The sequence below is a fragment of the Ctenopharyngodon idella genome, chromosome 2 (genome assembly GCF_019924925.1).
Source record: "Ctenopharyngodon idella isolate HZGC_01 chromosome 2, HZGC01, whole genome shotgun sequence".
Lineage (NCBI taxonomy): Eukaryota > Metazoa > Chordata > Actinopteri > Cypriniformes > Xenocyprididae > Ctenopharyngodon > Ctenopharyngodon idella.
Window position 1 is genome coordinate 29,647,244 of NC_067221.1, and position 20,138 is coordinate 29,667,381.

Consider the following 20,138-nt stretch of genomic DNA (forward strand, 5'->3'; position numbering starts at 1 on the left):
CTGTAATCTGAGTAGTGGTCCACTATGATAAGAAATTCTCTGCCACCGTATGCATACAGGTCCATGCTAACAATTTGCCAGGGGCGCGCAGGGATTTCATGGGACATCATCGTTTCTTTTTGCTGATTGTGCACATACTCATTACATGCGGGGCAGTTAGCCACATAATCCTTTATTTCACCTCTCATGTTAGGCCAGAACAGTGTTTCCCTCGCCTGTCTGTAACAGGTCTCTCCTCCAATATGAGCGGCATGAATGCGATTCAGCATTGCTGCTCTCAATGCCTTCGATATAATGACGCACTGCCCTCTGTATAGCACACCGCTCTGAATGTTCAGTTCATCTCTGAATGACCAATACTCACGCATTGAGAGCGACACATCTTCTTTGCGCTCTGGCCAGCCTGTTAGCATGTTCTTTACCAGCTCCTGCAATGCGTCATCAGCTCTGGTCTCAGCTACAATTTGACGGAGAGTGGTGTCAGTCACATTGAGGTGTAGGGCTTGGTCTATGAGTGAGAACACGGCCTCGGCGCTGTCCATGGTGCGCACAGTATGCTGTTGTGGTCCGGGCTCGTTGGACACCTGCCTGTAGAGCGCTGCTCTGCTCAGCGTATCACTTATGTACATCTCCGGACCAGGCTTGTACACAACATTCAGGTTGTAGTTTTGCAGCTGCAACATCATGCTTTGGAGGCATTTGGGGGCACTCAGTAGCGGTTTCTTAAAGATTATCACGAGGGGTTTATGGTCGGTTTCAGCCGTGATTATTTCCCTGCCATACAGATAGTGATGGAACCGCTGACATGCGAACACAATACTCAGGCATTCCTTTTCAATTTGGGCATAATTTTGTTCGGTTCGCGCGAGTGCCTGAGAGGCGAAAGCCACAGGTTGTCCCTGCTGCAGAAGGCAGCAGCCCAAGCCGTTCTTGCTGCCGTCGCTGTGTATAGTCACTGGCTTGTCAATGTAATAATACTTTAAAACGGGCGTGTCCGTAATCATGTGTTTTATTTCTTGAACCGCCTCGTCGTGCTTAGGAAGCCAATGCCACGCTACATCTTTGTCCAAAAGCCTGTGAAGTGGCTCACATACCTCTGAAAGCCGTGGGAGGAACTTGGCCAGGTACGTCACAAATCCGATGAATGGCTGGACTGCTTTTACATCCTGTGGTGTCTGCATTGCCAAAACTGCTTTCGTTTTTTCCGGGTCATTACGTAACCCTTCTGCTGATATGTGTCCATGAAAGTGCACCGCTTTCAGTTTGAATTGCAACTTTTTTTTCGCTCAGTCTGAGTTTCACAGCTCTTCATTGCTCCATCAGGGCACGGAGATTTCTGTCGTGATCTGACTCGGCTTCTGCGTCTGAGTCACCGCAGCCAACAACCAATATGTCATCCGCAATGGGCTCTATGCCGCAGAGTCCCATCAACAGCTCGTGTTGCTTACGCTGATAAATTTCTGGTGCCACTGAAACGCAGAAGGGCAGTTTGCACCATCTCATCCGCCCCCAGAAAGTTGTCATTAGGCTACTTTCATTGTCCAGTTTGCAGTGTAGAAAGGCATCGCGAACGTCTACCAGTGTGAACAGACGAGCTTTGGGTAGTTTATACAGAACGTCTTCCAGTGTTGGCATGTGATAGTGCGATCTTTGAAGTGCTTGATTCAGGTGCTTTGGTCTATACATATTCTTACTTTGTCTGGCTTGGCTATGACTACCATATTGCTTATCCATGGTGTAGGTTCAGTGACGTTTGTGATGTGTCCATCTCTCATGTACTTGTCCAGCTGTTCTTTCACTTTGGCTTTCAAGGCCACCGGCACGTTCCGTGGCGCGCATTACACAGGGGACACGCTACTGTCAAGCATAAACCGGACCTCTCCTGGGACTTACTCGACTGGGTCGTTAAACGCATCCTTGAAGATGTGAGTTAACTGTTTCTTTTTGAGTGGCATGTCAGAGCATACAACTAATCTGTGAAGCTCCTCTGGAATGGTAAATTTCATTAGTCCTAGCCGCTCACATATGTCACCCGAGAGAAATGGCTCTTGATCGGCTTCGATCACTTCAAAAACTAGTTTGTGCTTGGCGCCCTTTACGATGCATTCTGTGTGAAATTGCCCCAGAGAAAGCATTGTGGCACCAGAATACAATTTCAGTCTTGTTGTGCTCAGGTGCAGGGGGCTTTCTGGATCCAGTTTCTCTTTGATTGTACGACTCATAACATTACAAGTCGCTCCCGTGTCTAGCTGACAGGCCTGCATTCTTTTATTAAGCGTCAGGTTAACGAACCATCTTGGACCTGGGGACTTTACTGTGTCAATGCATTCCTCAGCAGCAAAAAGTCGACCTTCACTGTAGGGTCCTTGCTCATCCTGACTATCGTCCATCATAACATTCACTCTGCCGGACCTGTCAGCTCTGTGGCGGGCTTTACAAACCTTAGCGAAATGATTCGATACACCGCATGATTGACAAGTCTTTCCATATGCGGGGCACTGCTCTCTGCCTTTCTTGTGACCACCCCCACAATATTTGCACCCCACAGTTCTGAGCGTTTGCTCATTATTCACTCCACCATCCTGGCGTTTCAGCCTTTGCGCTTGTGCAATATTCACAGTGTCACTGAATGTGTTGTCGATCGCTTTTACGCATTGCTCCGTGGCTTCTGCCAGTCGGCATATTTCCACAGACTGTGACAAGGTCAGTTCACGTTCACGCAACAGACACCGCCTGGTGTTCTCATTGGCAATGCCCAGGACAAGTCTATCACGAATAATTTCATCTTTGCGCTCCCTGTATTCGCAGGTCGATGCTCGCTCCCGCAACCTCGTCAGAAAGCACGCAATGCAGCTGCTCTCACCTCTTTGGGCTTCTTGATCAGCCCGGTAGCTAGTTCATAGTCTTCGAATTTCACTCTGAAATTATCCCAGTTTTTTGATATGTCTCCCGACATCCGCGTTCCCTCAGGGGCAGGAATGCTGTTTGAGGCCATGATCTAGTGCTCACTTCTGACACCATGTTCGTGTTTTATGCAATAAACAAGCAGGAGCTGAATCAATGTGCGTCTTTTATTAACATGGCTCAGCGCAAATTCACGTCACAACAGGATACAAACCATATATGGTATTTCACCATAACAGACTTGACTTGACTTAAATATGTTTGAATAAATTAAAAATATTGGTGGGCGTACGGAGCTACATAACTATGCTGCCATCTTCCTCGGCGGTCCCACGTAACTCCACGTAAATGTGAACGCGGGGGGAACGCGGGGGCACTTTCAATTTCGCGATAAAAGGGGCAGGGGCTCAAACCCCCAGTTTGGGTTAAAATTCTTTGAAGTTCAAGTATTAGCATTATAAACGCCTAATTAATACCAACATATGAAATTAAATTAAAGACATGCATCAGAAAAATTGGGAACGTTGGACAATAAATATATGAATATATATTTCACAGCTTTCACAAAATCACAGCTTGATTTTGCAGTGTTGTCTAATGTACGTTAAAGCAAAAGTGTCCAAAAGTGGGAATTATGGGATAACGGACACAGCAATGCATGTATTATAAGATCATTATGTTTGTAGCGTGATCCATTAAAACGTACAATATATATTTCAATTCAGACCTAGATATTATTAATGGTGCTTGCCTCTGGCAAAGCATCATTATTGTTCTCCTGCATACTTATTATTATTAATGGTGCTTGCCAAAGGCAAAGCATCATTATTGTTCTCCTGCATACTTATTATTATTATTAATGGTGCTTGCCAAAGGCAAAGCATCATTATTGTTCTCCTGCATACTTATTATTATTAATGGTGCTTGCCAAAGGCAAAGCATCATTATTGTTCTCCTGCATACTTATTAATGGTGCTTGCCAAAGGCAAAGCATCATTATTGTTCTCCTGCATACTTATTAATGGTGCTTGCCAAAGGCAAAGCATCATTATTGTTCTCCTGCATACTTATTAATGGTGCTTGCCAAAGGCAAAGCATCATTATTGTTCTCCTGCATACTTATTATTATTATTATTAATGGTGCTTGCCTCTGGCAAAGCATCATTATTGTTCTCCTGCATACTTATTAATGGTGCTTGCCTCTGGCAAAGCATCATTATTGTTCTCCTGCATACTTATTAATGGTGCTTGCCAAAGGCAAAGCATCATTATTGTTCTCCTGCATACTTATTATTATTATTATTAATGGTGCTTGCCAAAGGCAAAGCATCATTATTGTTCTCCTGCATACTTATTAATGGTGCTTGCCAAAGGCAAAGCATCATTATTGTTCTCCTGCATACTTATTATTATTATTATTAATGGTGCTTGCCAAAGGCAAAGCATCATTATTGTTCTCCTGCATACTTATTATTATTAATGGTGCTTGCCAAAGGCAAAGCATCATTATTGTTCTCCTGCATACTTATTATTATTAATGGTGCTTGCCAAAGGCAAAGCATCATTATTGTTCTCCTGCATACTTATTATTAATGGTGCTTGCCAAAGGCAAAGCATCATTATTGTTCTCCTGCATACTTATTAATGGTGCTTGCCAAAGGCAAAGCATCATTATTGTTCTCCTGCATACTTATTATTATTATTATTAATGGTGCTTGCCAAAGGCAAAGCATCATTATTGTTCTCCTGCATACTTATTAATGGTGCTTGCCAAAGGCAAAGCATCATTATTGTTCTCCTGCATACTTATTATTATTATTATTAATGGTGCTTGCCAAAGGCAAAGCATCATTATTGTTCTCCTGCATACTTATTATTATTAATGGTGCTTGCCAAAGGCAAAGCATCATTATTGTTCTCCTGCATACTTATTATTATTAATGGTGCTTGCCAAAGGCAAAGCATCATTATTGTTCTCCTGCATACTTATTATTATTATTAATGGTGCTTGCCAAAGGCAAAGCATCATTATTGTTCTCCTGCATACTTATTATTATTATTAATGGTGCTTGCCAAAGGCAAAGCATCATTATTGTTCTCCTGCATACTTATTAATGGTGCTTGCCAAAGGCAAAGCATCATTATTGTTCTCCTGCATACTTATTATTATTAATGGTGCTTGCCTCTGGCAAAGCATCATTATTGTTCTCCTGCATACTTATTAATGGTGCTTGCCTCTGGCAAAGCATCATTATTGTTCTCCTGCATACTTATTATTATTATTATTATTATTAATGGTGCTTGCCAAAGGCAAAGCATCATTATTGTTCTCCTGCATACTTATTAATGGTGCTTGCCAAAGGCAAAGCATCATTATTGTTCTCCTGCATACTTATTATTATTATTATTCTTCTTCTTCTGGACAAAACTTCGGCGCGTAACTTGTCCCGCAGTTTTTGTCCTAGACCCATGAATGAGGTGTCAAATCGACCGGCTCATTGAGGAGAGGTGTGCTATGACTTTTATAAGCGATCGGCCCAACGATGTTCGCACAGGGGGCGAAAAAGCGGCCAAAAAAGTCCCATTGACTTTCAATGGCGGAATGTTCAGAAATTTGAATCTCAACTGTCACTTTCTCACACACGCACACACACGCAGGGCCTTAGAACCCTTTCTGTCACTCACTCACATCTCTCACTATTGATCACAGTGTCATAGAGACAAGGGGGCGGGCTCATTTCACTCAGGCAACCAATCAGTCTCTCAGGATCAATGTGACGCTATTAAGCCACGCCCTAGCAACCATATAGAGCACCATAGCAACAGGTTCCATAGACTTCCATTCAAAAAGGTCAAAGATAGTCCTTTGGATAGAAGTGTCATAGGAACGTGAGGGTGGGCTCATTTGACTCGGGACAGCAAACGGCCAATCACGAATCACCTTCAAGACTTCATAACCACGCCCTAGCAACCATTTAGAGCACCCTAGCAACCCAAAGCATAGAGGGATATCTTCAAATCTGAATATCATAGGGGTTGGTTTATATCATTCATACTGGCAAGCAGCCTTTGGAGTATCATCACTGGCAGCTGCCAAGCCACTCCCTAGCAACCAAACAGAGTACCCTAGCAACCTTTTAGCAAGACCTATATCTCTGCATCAGAGCATCGTAGAGACATGGCGGTTGGCTCTTTTGACTCATGCTAGCAAACTGGACTTCCAACATGCTACACATGCTAGCAGTGAATAGCTACATGCTAATAGTGATTAGCTAAGTGCTAAAGTGTCTAAGAACATGCTAAGAACTCTATAAAAACACCATAGTAACCATCTGTGACAACTACAAACCACCTAGTAACATCATAGCAACCACCTAGGTTACCATAGCAACTGCCTAGCAACCACTCATAACACCCTAGCAACCGCCTAGCAACACCTTAGCAACTGCCCCAAGTACCTTACCAACTGCCTAGCAACCGCCTAGCAACCACCCAGGTTACCATAGCAACCGCCTAGCAACCACCCAGAACACCCTAGCAACCGCCTAGCAACCACCCCAAGTACCTTAGCAACTGCCTAGCAACCGCCTAGCAACCACCCAGGTTACCATAGCAACCGCATAGCAACCACCCAGAATACCCTAGCAACCGCCTAGCAACACCTTAGCAACCACCCCAAGTACCTTAGCAACTGCCTAGCAACCGCCTAGCAACCACCCAGGTTACCATAGCAACTGCCTAGCAACCACCCAGAACACCCTAGCAACCGCCTAGCAACACCTTAGCAACCACCCCAAGTACCTTAGCAACTGCCTAGCAACCACCCAGGTTACCATAACAACCGCCTAGCAACCACCCAGAATACCCTAGCAACCGCCTAGCAACACCTTAGCAACCACCCCAAGTACCTTAGCAACTGCCTAGCAACCACCCAGGTTACCATAGCAACCGCCTAGCAACCACCCAGAATACCCTAGCAACCGCCTAGCAACACCTTAGCAACCACCCTAAGTACCTTAGCAACTGCCTAGCAACACTCTAGCAACCACTCATGTTACCATAGCAACTGCCTAGCAACCACCCAGAACCCCTTAGCAATTGCCTAGAAACACCCTAGCAACCGAGTGCCGAGTTTTGCCACTGCAAGCACCATTCACATTTTCTTCAGGAAATGTACATTCTAGTTATTAAGTTGGCTTGAAAAAGCCAACTTACTGTAATGCTATTTAAACTTATTATTATTCTTCTTCTTACCTCAACCGTTGACTGCTACTCCTCCTAGAGCTTTAACTCTACATACTCCAAACTCGGGTCAGACCTTCAGACTGTTCTGAAGTTAGTTGCTATATCTTTTCAGACTGATCCGACTTACGGTTTTCCTAAAAATGCTGATTAAAGCTTGGAAAAATCCCATTGACTTTCATTGAGCTGCCTTGGCTGATCTGAACATTCCGTCCAACTGTCAAAATTCAAATTCAAACACACAGACTCAATTAAACTGCCATTCCTATTTCTAAGCAATTTAAACTCATTCAAACTCATTTAAACTCTCTCTCTCTCTATCTATCTATCTATCTATCTATCTATCTATCTATCTATCATCTGACCATATCTATCTATCTATCTATCTATCTATCTATCAAACTAAATCTATCTATCTATCCATCTATCTATCTAACTAAATCTTTCTATCTTTCTATCTATCTGTCTGAATATTTCTATCTATCTATCAAACTATATCTATCTATCTATCTATCTATCTCATAGCAACCACCCAGAACAACCTAGCAACCACATAGCAACCAACCAGAACACCATGGCAACCACACAAATCAATCTGGCAACATCCTAGTAACTAGCCCGAGTACCTTAGCAACCACATAGGACCACCCTAGCAAGGACCCAGGATACCTTAGCAACCGCATAGCAACACCTTAGCAACCACCACAAGTACCCTAGCAACCGCATAGCAACACCTTAGCAACCACCCCGAGTACCCTAGCAACCGCATAGCAACACGTTAGCAACCACCCCGAGTACCCTAGCAACCGCATAGCAACACCTTAGTAACCACCCCGAGTACCCTAGCAACCGCATAGCAACACCTTAGCAACCACACTGAGTACCCTAGCAACCGCATAGCAACAACCTAGCAACCACCTAGAGTACCCTAGCAACCGCATAGCAACACTTTAGCAACCACCCCGAGTACCCTAGCAACCGCATAGCAACAACCTAGCAACCACCCCGAGTACCTTAGCAACCGCATAGCAACACCTTAGCAACCACCCCGAGTACCCTAGCAACCGCATAGCAACCACCCCAAGTACCCTAGCAACCGCATAGCAACACCTTAGCAACCACCCCGAGTACCCTAGCAACCGCATAGCAACACCTTAGCAACCACCTAGAGTACCCTAGCAACCGCATAGCAACAACCTAGCAACCACCCCGAGTACCTTAGCAACCGCATAGTAACACCTTAGCAACCACCCGATTACCCTAGCAACCGCATAGCAACACCTTAGCAACCACTCCCGAGTACCCTAGCAACCGCATAGCAACACCTTAGCAACCACCCCGAGTACCCTAGCAACCGCATAGCAACCACCCCGAGTACCCTAGCAACCACATAACACCCTAGCAACCACCTTGATTATCCTGACTCTATCTATCTATCTATCTATCTATCTATCTATCTATCTATCTATCTATCTATCTATCTATCTATCTCAAAACTACTAAACTAAAACAAAACTTTCGAACTGAAAACTTTCAAACTTTAAATTTTATAAACTACTTTAAACTTTCTGGACCGACTTTTTCAAGCCAACTTAAAGTTTGTCTCGACGAACTTTTTTATCTAGTTATTATTAATGGTGCTTGCCAAAGGCAAAGCATCATTATTGTTCTCCTGCATACTTATTATTATTATTATTCTTCTTCTTCTTCTGGACAAAAACTTCGGCGCGTAACTTGTCCCACAGTTTTTGTCCTAGACCCATGAATGAGGTGTCAAATCGACCGGCTCATTGAGGAGAGGTGTGCTATGACTTTTATAAGCGATCGGCCCAACGATGTTCGCACAGGGGGCGAAAAAGCGGCCAAAAAAGTCCCATTGACTTTCAATGGCGGAATGTTCAGAAATTTGAATCTCAACTGTCACTTTCTCACACACGCACACACACGCAGGGCCTTAGAACCCTTTCTCTCACTCACTCACATCTCTCACTATTGATCACAGTGTCATAGAGACAAGGGGGCGGGCTCATTTCACTCAGGCAACCAATCAGTCTCTCAGGATCAATGTGACGCTATCAAGCCACGCCCTAGCAACCATATAGAGCACCATAGCAACAGGTTCCATAGACTTCCATTCAAAAAGATCAAAGATATTCCTTTGGATAGAAGTGTCATAGGAACATGAGGGTGGGCTCATTTGACTCAGGACAGCAAACGGCCAATCACGAATCACCTTCAAGACTTCATAGCCACGCCCTAGCAACCATTTAGAGCACCCTAGCAACCCAAAGCATAGAGGGATATCTTCAAATCTGAATATCATAGAGGCATGGGGGTTGGTTTATATCATTCATACTGGCAAGCAGCCTTTGGAGTATCATCATTGGTAGCTGCCAAGCCACTCCCTAGCAACCAAATAGAGTACCCTAGCAACCGTTTTGCAAGACCTATATCTCTGCATCAGAACATCGTAGAGACATGGCGGTTGGCTTATATTGGCAAGCAGCCTTTGGTGTATCATCATTGGCAGCTGCTAAGCCACTCCCTAGCAACCAAACAGAGTACCCTAGCAACCGTTTAGCAAGACCTATATCTCTGTATCAGAGCATCGTAGAGACATGGCGGTTGGCTCTTTTGACTCATGCTAGCAAACTGGACTTCCAACATGCTACACATGCTAGCAGTGAATAGCTACATGCTAATAGTGATTAGCTAAGTGCTAAAGTGTCTAAGAACATGCTAAGAACTCTATAAAAACACCATAGTAACCATCTGTGACAACTACCAACCACCTAGTAACATCATAGCAACCACCTAGGTTACCATAGCAACTGCCTAGCAACCACTCATTACACCCTAGCAACCGCCTAGCAACACCTTAGCAACTGCCCCAAGTACCTTACAACTGCCTAGCAACCGCCTAGCAACCACCCAGGTTACCATAGCAACCGCCTAGCAACCACCCAGGTTACCATAGCAACCACCCAGAACACCTTAGCAATTGCCTAGAAACACGCTAGCAACCGAGTGCTGAGTTTTGCCATTGCAAGCACCATTCACATTTTCTTCAGGAAATGTACATTCTAGTTATTATTCTTCTTCTTCTGGACAAAAACTTCGGCGCGTAACTTGTCCCGCAGTTTTTGTCCTAGACCCATGAATGAGGTGTCAAATCGACCGGCTCATTGAGGAGAGGTGTGCTATGACTTTTATAAGCGATCGGCCCAACGATGTTCGCACAGGGGGCGAAAAAGCAGCCAAAAAAGTCCCATTGACTTTCAATGGCGGAATGTTCAGAAATTTGAATCTCAACTGTCACTTTCTCACACACACACACACACACGCAGGGCCTTAGAACCCTTTCTCTCACTCACTCACATCTCTCACTATTGATCACAGTGTCATAGAGACAAGGGGGCGGGCTCATTTCACTCAGGCAACCAATCAGTCTCTCAGGATCAATGTGAAGCTATCAAGCCACGCCCTAGCAACCATATAGAGCACCATAGCAACAGGTTCCATAGACTTCCATTCAAAAAGGTCAAAGATAGTCCTTTGGATAGAAGTGTCATAGGAACATGAGGGTGGGCTCATTTGACTCGGGACAGCAAACGGCCAATCATGAATCACCTTCAAGACTTCATAACCACGCCCTAGCAACCATTTAGAGCACCCTAGCAACCCAAAGCATAGAGGGATATCTTTAAATCTCAATATCATAGAGGCATGGGGGTTGATTTATATCATTCATACTGGCAAGCAGCCTTTGGAGTATCATCATTGGCAGCTGCTAAGCCACTCCCTAGCAACCAAATAGAGTACCCTAGCAACCATTTTGCAAGGCCTATTTCTCTGTATCAGAACATCGTAGAGACATGGGGGTTGGTTTATATTGGCAAGCAGCCTTTGAAGTATCATCATTGGCAGCTGCCAAGCCACTCCCTAGCAACCAAATAGAGTACCCTAGCAACCGTTTTGCAAGGCCTATTTCTCTGCAACAGAGCATCGCAGAGACATGGCGGTTGGCTCTTTTGCCTCATGCTAGCAAACTGGACTTCCAACATGCTACACATGCTAGCAGTGAATAGCTACATGCTAATAGTGATTAGCTAAATGCTAAAGTGGGCTAAGAACATGCTAAGAACTCTATAAAAACACTAAAGTAACCATCTGTGACAACTACCAACCACCTAGTAACATCATAGCAACCACCCAGGTTACCATAGCAACTGCCTAGCAACCACCCATAACACCCTAGCAACCGCCTAGCAACACCGTAGCAACAGCCCCAAGTACCTAACCAACTGCCTAGCAACACCCTAGCAACCACCCAGGTTACCATAGCAACCGCCTAGCAACCACCCAGAACACCCTAGCAACCGCCTAGCAACACCGTAGCAACTGCCCCAAGTACCTTAGCAACTGCCTAGCAACACCCTAGCAACCACCCAGGTTACCATAGCAACCGCCTAGCAACCACCCAGAACACCCTAGCAACCGCCTAGCAACACCTTAGCAACCACCCCAAGTACCTTAGCAACTGCCTAGCAACACCCTAGCAACCACCCAGGTTACCATAGCAACCGCCTAGCAACCACCCAGAACACCTTAGCAATTGCCTAGAAACACCCTAGCAACCGAGTGCCGAGTTTTGCCACTGCAAGCACCATTCACATTTTCTTCAGGAAATGTACATTCTAGTATTGTAATTACTATTCACCTGAACAAAACTTTGGCGCGTAACTCGTCCCGCACCGTTTGTCGTAGACCCATAAATGAGGTGTCAAATCGACCGGCTAAATGAGGAGAGGTGTGCTATGACTTTTCTAAGCGATCGGGTGTACGAAGTTTGCCCAGCGGACAAAAAATCAGCTGAAAAAAGTCCCATAGACTTAACATTGGGACAAAATCTGTGAGATCATATCTTTGGATCAGAAGGTCATAGAGACTTGGGGCTGGGCTCTTTTGACTCGGCCAGCCAATAGGTAGTGACACAGCAACTTCATAGCCATGCCCTAGCAACCAATTACAGCACCCTAGCAACCGAGTGGCGAGTTTTGCCACTGCAAGCACCATTCACATTTTCTTCAGGAAATGTACATTCTAGTTAATGGTGCTTGCCAAAGGCAAAGCATCATTATTGTTCTCCTGCATACTTATTAATGGTGCTTGCCAAAGGCAAAGCATCATTATTGTTCTCCTGCATACTTATTATTATTATTATTATTATTATTCTTCTTCTTCTTCTGGACAAAACTTCGGCGCGTAACTTGTCCCGCAGTTTTTGTCCTAGACCCACGAATGAGGTGTCAAATCGTGCGGATTATTGAGGAGAGGTGTGCTATGACTTTTATAAGCGATCGGGTGTACGATGTTCGCCCGGCGTGCGAAAAAGTAGCCGAAAAATCCCATTGACTTAACATTGCGACAAACTTTGACGAGTCATAGCTCCTAACGAGAATTTCGTAGAAACATGTGGGTTACCACGTTTGAAGAGGCTGACAGTCTCTGTCAGACCATACCTCAAAATGGGGTGTAAGTTGTACCCCTGGGGCGCAAGAGCTGCCCAAAGTGGCCCCATAGACTTACTATGGTGAAGCCGTGCCCATGAAACAGTGTGTTTTTCCTACTATGGTAAATTACATAGGGATTTTGTATTGAACATAACTCTGGATCACAGTGTCATAGAGACAAGGGGGCGGGCTCATTTCACTCAGGCAACCAATCAGTCTCTCAGGATCAATGTGACGCTATCAAGCCACGCCCTAGCAACCATATAGAGCACCATAGCAACAGGTTCCATAGACTTCCATTCAAAAAGATCAAAGATATTCCTTTGGATAGAAGTGTCATAGGAACATGAGGGTGGGCTCATTTGACTCGGGACAGCAAACGGCCAATCACGAATCACCTTCAAGACTTCATAGCCACGCCCTAGCAACCATTTAGAGCACCCTAGTAACCCAAAGCATAGAGGGACATCTTCAAATCTGAATATCATAGAGGCATGGGGGTTGGTTTATATCATTCATACTGGCAAGCAGCCTTTGGAGTATCATCATTGGTAGCTGCCAAGCCACTCCCTAGCAACCAAATAGAGTACCCTAGCAACCGTTTTGCAAGACCTATATCTCTGCATCAGAACATCGTAGAGACATGGCGGTTGGCTTATATTGGCAAGCAGCCTTTGGTGTATCATCATTGGCAGCTGCTAAGCCACTCCCTAGCAACCAAACAGAGTACCCTAGCAACCGTTTAGCAAGACCTATATCTCTGTATCAGAGCATCGTAGAGACATGGCGGTTGGCTCTTTTGACTCATGCTAGCAAACTGGACTTCCAACATGCTACACATGCTAGCAGTGAATAGCTACATGCTAATGGTGATTAGCTAAGTGCTAAAGTGGGCTAAGAACATGCTAAGAACTCTATAAAAACACCATAGTAACCATCTGTGACAACTACAACCACCTAGTAACATCATAGCAACCACCCAGGTTACCATAGCAACTGCCTAGCAACCACCCATAACACCCTAGCAACCACCTAGCAACACCTTAGCAACTGCCCCAAGTACCTTACCAACTGCCTAGCAACCGCCTAGCAACCATCCAGGTTACCATAGCAACCGCCTAGCAACCACTCAGAACACCCTAGCAACCGCCTAGCAACACCTAAGCAACCGCCCCAAGTACCTTACCAACTGCCTAGCAACTGCCTAGCAACCGCCCAGGTTACCATAGCAACCGCCTAGCAACCACCCAGAACACCCTAGCAACCGCCTAGCAACACCTTAGCAACCGCCCCAAGTACCTTACCAACTGCCTAGCAACCGCCTAGCAACCACCCAGGTTACCATAGCAACCGCCTAGCAAACACCCAGAACACCCTAGCAACCGCCTAGCAACACCTTAGCAACCACCCCAAGTACCTTAGCAACTGCCTAGCAACCGCCTAGCAACCACCCAGGTTACCATAGCAACCACCTAGCAACCACCCAGAACACCCTAGCAACCGCCTAGCAACACCTTAGCAACCACCCCAAGTACCTTATCAGCTGCCTAGCAACACCCTAGCAACCACCCAGGTTACCATAGTAACCGCCTAGCAACCACCCAGAACACCTTAGCAATTGCCTAGAAACACCCTAGCAACCGAGTGCCGAATTTTGCCACTGCAAGCACCATTCACATTTTCTTCAGGAAATGTACATTCTAGTATTGTAATTACTATTCACCTGAACAAAACTTTGGCGTGTAACTCGTCCCGCACCGTTTGTCGTAGACCGATGAATGAGGTGTCAAATCGACCGGTTTATTGAGGAGAGGTGTGCTATGACTTTTCTAAGCAATCGGGTGTACGATGTTCGCACAGCGTACGAAAAATCGGCTGAAAAAAGTCCCATAGACTTAACATTGCCACAAAATCTCTGAGATCATATCTTTGGATCAGAAGGTCATAGAGACTTGGGGCTGGGCTCTTTTGACTCGGCCTATCAAGCAGCCAATAAGTAGTGACATAGCAACTTCATAGCCATGCCCTAGCAACCACTTACAGCCCCCTAGCAACCCGAGTGCCGAATTTTGCCACTGCAAGCACCATTCACATTTTCTTCAGGAAATGTACATTCTAGTTAATGGTGCTTGCCTCTGGCAAAGCATCATTATTGTTCTCCTGCATACTTATTATTATTATTATTATTATTATTCTTCTTCTTCTTCTGGACAAAACTTCGGCGCGTAACTTGTCCCGCAGTTTTTGTCCTAGACCCACGAATGAGGTGTCAAATCGTGCGGATTATTGAGAAGAGGTGTGCTATGACTTTTATAAGCGATCGGGTGTACGATGTTCGCCCGGCGGGCGAAAAAGTAGCCGAAAAATCCCATTGACTTAACATTGCGACAAACTTTGACGAGTCATAGCTCCTAACGAGAATTTCGTAGAAACATGTGGGTTACCACGTTTGAAGAGGCTGACAGTCTCTGTCAGACCATACCTCAAAATGGGGTGTAAGTTGTACCCCTGGGGCGCAAGAGCTGCCCAAATTTGCCCCATAGACTTACTATGGTGAAGCCGTGCCCATGAAACAGTGTGTTTTTCCTACTATGGGAAATTACATAGAGATTTTGTATTGAACATAACTCTGGATCACAGTGTCATAGAGACAAGGGGGTGGGCTCATTTTACTCAGGCAACCAATCAGTCTCTCAGGATCATTTTGAAGCTATCAAACCACGCCCTAGCAACCATATAGAGCACCATAGCAACAAGTTCCATAGACTTCCATTCAAAAAGATCAAAGATAGTCCTTTGGATAGAAGTGTCATAGGAACATGAGGGTGGGCTCATTTGACTCGGGACAGCAAACGGCCAATCACGAATCACCTTCAAGACTTCATAGCCACGCCCTAGCAACTATTTAGAGCACCCTAGCAACCCAAAGCATAGAGGGATATCTTCAAATCTGAATATCATAGAGGCATGGGGGTTGATTTATATCATTCATACTGGCAAGCAGCCTTTGGAGTATCATCACTGGCAGCTGCCAAGCCACTCCCTAGCAACCAAACAGAGTACCCTAGCAACCGTTTAGCAAGACCTATATCTCTGTATCAGAGCATCGTAGAGACATGGCGGTTGGCTTATATTGGCAAGCAGCCTTTGGTGTATCATCATTGGCAGCCGCTTAGCCACTCCCTAGCAACCAAACAGAGTACCCTAGCAACCCAAAGCATAGAGGGATATCTTCAAATCTGAATATCATAGAGGCATGGGGGTTGATTTATATCATTCATACTGGCAAGCAGCCTTTGGTGTATCATCATTGGCAGCTGCCAAGCCACTCCATAGCAACCAAACAGAGTACCCTAGCAACCGTTTTACAAGACCTATATCTCTGCATCAGAGCATCATAGAGACATGGCGGTTGGCTCTTTTTACTCATGCTAGCAAACTGGACTTCCAACATGCTAAACATGCTAGCAGTGAATAGCTACATGCTAATGGTGATTAGCTAAGTGCTAAAGTGGGCTAAGAACATGCTAAGAACTCTATAAAAACACCATAGTAACCATCTGTGACAGCTACCAACCACCTAGTAACATCATAGCAACCACCCAGGTTACCATAGCAACTGCCTAGCAACCACCCATAACACCCTAGCAACCACCTAGCAACACCGTAGCAACTGCCCCAAGTACCTTATCAACTGCCTAGCAACACCCTAGCAACCACCCAGGTTACCATAGCAACCGCATAGCAACCACCCAGAACACCCTAGCAACCGCCTAGCAACACCTTAGCAACTACCCCAAGTACCTTAGCAACTGCCTAGCAACACCCTAGCAACCACCCAGGTTACCATAGCAACCGCCTAGCAACCACCCCAAGTACCTTAGCAACTGCCTAGCAACACCCTAGCAACCACCCAGGTTACCATAGCAACTGCCTAGCAACCACCCAGAACACCCTAGCAACCGCCTAGCAACACCTTAGCAACAACCCCAAGTACCTTAGCAACTGCCTAGCAACAGCCTAGCAACCACCCAGGTTACCATAGCAACCGCCTAGCAACCACCCAGAACACCATAGCAACCGCCTAGCAACACCTTAGCAACCACCCCAAGTACCTTAGCAACCGCCTAGCAACCACTCAGGTTACCATAGCAACCGCCTAGCAACCACCCAGAACACCTTAGCAATTGCCCAGAAACACCCTAGCAACCGAGTGCCGAGTTTTGCCACTGCAAGCACCATTCACATTTTCTTCAGGAAATGTACATTCTAGTATTGTAATTACTATTCACCTGAACAAAACTTTGGCGTGTAACTCGTCCCGCACCGTTTGTCGTAGACCGATGAATGAGGTGTCAAATCGACCGGATTATTGAGGAGAGGTGTGCTATGACTTTTCTAAGCAATCGGGTGTACGATGTTCGCACAGCGTACGAAAAATCGGCTGAAAAAAGTCCCATAGACTTAACATTGCCACAAAATCTCTGAGATCATATCTTTGGATAAGAAGGTCATAGAGATTTGGGGCTGGGCTCTTTTGACTCGGCCTAACAAGCAGCCAATAAGTAGTGACATAGCAACTTCATAGCCATGCCCTAGCAACCACTTACAGCCCCCTAGCAACCCGAGTGCCGAATTTTGCCACTGCAAGCACCATTCACATTTTCTTCAGGAAATGTACATTCTAGTATTATAATTACTATTCACCTGGACAAAACTTTGGCACGCTACTTGTCCCGCACCTTTTGTCGTAGACCCATGAATGAGGTGTCAAATCGACCAGCTAAGTGAGGAGAGGTGTGCTATGACTTTTCTAAGCAATCGGATGTACGATGTTCGCCCAGCAGACTAAAAATCGGCTGAAAAAAGTCCCATAGACTTAACATGGGCAAAAAATCTGTGAGATCATAACTTTGGATCAGAAGATCATAGAGACTTGGTGTTGGGCTCAGCTGAATCAGTCTATCAAGAAGCCAACAAGTAGTGACTTGACTTAACTTCATAGTCACGCCTTAGCAACCACCTAGCAACCGAGTTTCAATTTTGCCACTGCAAGCACCATTCACATTTTCTTCAGGAAATGTACATTCTAGTTATTATTATTATTCTTCTTCTTCTGGACAAAACTTCGGCGCGTAACTTGTCCCGCAGTTTTTGTCCTAGACCCATGAATGAGGTGTCAAATCGACCGGCTCATTGAGGAGAGGTGTGCTATGACTTTTATAAGCGATCGGGTGTACGATGTTCGCCCGGCGGGCGAAAAAGTAGCCGAAAAATCCCATTGACTTAACATTGCGACGAACTTTGACGAGTCATAGCTCCTAACAAGAATTTCGTAGAAACATGTGGGTTACCACGTTTGAAGAGGCTGACAGTCTCTGTCAGACCATACCTCAAAATGGGGTGTAAGTTGTACCCCTGGGGCGCAAGAGCTGCCCAAAGTGGCCCCATAGACTTACTATGGTGAAGCCGTGCCCATGAAACAGTGTGTTTTTCCTACTATGGTAAATTACATAGGGATTTTGTATTGAACATCACTCTGGATCACAGTGTCATAGAGACAAGGGGGTGGGCTCATTTTACTCAGGCAACCAATCAGTCTCTCAGGATCATTGTGAAGCTATCAAGCCACGCCCTAGCAACCATATAGAGCACCATAGCAACAAGTTCCATAGACTTCCATTGAAAAAGATCAAAGGAATATCTTTGGATGGAAGTGTCATAGAAACATGAGGGTGGGCTCATTTAACTCGGTGCAGCATACGGCCAGTCACGATTCACCTTCAAGACTTCATAGCCACGCCCTAGCAACCATTTAGAGCACCCTAGCAACCCAAAGCATAGAGGGATATCTTCAAATCTGAATATCATAGAGGCATGGTGGTTGGTTTATATCATTCATACTAGCAAGCAGCTTTGGAGTATCATCACTGGCAGCTGCTAAGCCACTCCCTAGCAACCAAATAGAGTACCCTAGCAACCATTTTGCAAGGCCTATTTCTCTGTATCAGAACATCGTAGAGACATGGGGGTTGGTTTATATTGGCAAGCAGCCTTTGGAGTATCATCATTGGCAGCTGCCAAGCCACTCCCTAGCAACCAAACAGAGTACCCTAGCAACCGTTTTGAAAGACCTATATCTCTGCATCAGAACATCGTAGAGACATGGCGGTTGGTTCTTTTTGACTCATGCTAGCAAACTGGACTTGCAACATGCTACACATGCTAGCAGTGAATAGCTACGTGCTAATAGCAATTAGCTTAGGTTTTATACATGACACAAACAAGTAAAAATGTGTTAGCATCATGCTAGTAGCATACTAACTGAGTTAGCATCATGCTAGTAGCATGCTAATCACGTTAGCATCATGCTAGCAAACATGCTAATCATGTTAGCATCTTGCCAAAATCACATTAGCAACACGCTAATTGTGTTAGCATCATGCAAGCAACATGCTAATTGTGTTAGCATCATGCTAGCAACATGCTAATTGTGTTAGCATCATGCTAGTAGCATACTAATTGAGTTAGCATCATGCTAGTAGCATGCTAATCATGTTAGCATCATGCTAGCAAACATGCTAATCATGTTAGCATCATGCTAGCAACATGCTAATTGTGTTAGCATCATGCTAGCAACATGCTAATCGTGTTACCATCATGTTAGCAACATGCTAATAATGTTAGCATCTTGTTAAAAACATGCTAGCAACATGTTAATCATGTTAGCATCTTGCTAAAAACATGTTAGCAACACGCTAATCATGTTAGCATCATGCTAATCAAGAGTGCCGAGTATTGCCACTGCAAGCACCATTCACATTTTCTTCAGGAAATGTACATTCTAGTTAATGGTGCTTGCCAAAGGCAAAGCATCATTATTGTTCTCCTGCATACTTATTAATGGTGCTTGCCAAAGGCAAAGCATCATTATTGTTCTCCTGCATACTTATTATTATTATTATTAATGGTGCTTGCCAAAGGCAAAGCATCATTATTGTTCTCCTGCATACTTATTATTATTATTATTATTATTCTTCTTCTTCTGGACAAAACTTCGGCGCGTAACTTGTCCTGCAGTTTTTGTCCTAGACCCATGAATGAGGTGTCAAATCGACCGGCTCATTGAGGAGAGGTGTGCTATGACTTTTATAAGCGATTGGGTGTACGATGTTCGCCCGGCGGACGAAAAAGTAGCCGAAAAATCCCATTGACTTAACATTGCGACGAACTTTGACGAGTCATAGCTCCTAACAAGAATTTCGTAGAAACATGTGGGTTACCACGTTTGAAGAGGCTGACAGTCTCTGTCAGACCAGACCTCAAAATGGGGTGTAAGTTGTACCCCTGGGGCACAAGAGCTGCCCAAAGTGGCCCCATAGACTTACTATGGTGAAGCCGTGCCCATAAAACAGTGTGTTTTTCCTACTATGGGAAATTACATAGGGATTTTGTATTGAACATAACTCTGGATCACAG

The 20,138-nt window shown here is 45.0% G+C and overlaps 2 long non-coding RNA genes across 3 annotated transcripts; one reads left to right on the top strand and one right to left on the bottom strand.

Moving 5' to 3' along the window:
* Positions 1-4,577: 4,577 nt before the first annotated feature.
* On the top strand, positions 4,578-18,431 carry LOC127494459 (uncharacterized). 2 transcript variants are annotated; one of them, XR_007924882.1, is made up of 3 exons: positions 4,578-5,730; positions 9,265-10,081; positions 13,879-14,184. It is a non-coding gene; the product is annotated as an uncharacterized LOC127494459 (long non-coding RNA). The 2 variants fall into 2 exon arrangements; XR_007924883.1 differs by lacking the exon at positions 4,578-5,730 and adding an exon at positions 17,170-18,431 and having other exon boundaries at positions 9,930-10,081; positions 13,879-14,600.
* Positions 9,833-14,180, bottom strand: LOC127494455 (uncharacterized). The gene is made up of 3 exons (XR_007924881.1): positions 14,034-14,180; positions 11,337-11,753; positions 9,833-9,938 (listed from the first exon to the last, which is right to left on the bottom strand). It is a non-coding gene; the product is annotated as an uncharacterized LOC127494455 (long non-coding RNA).
* Positions 18,432-20,138: the final 1,707 nt, after the last annotated feature.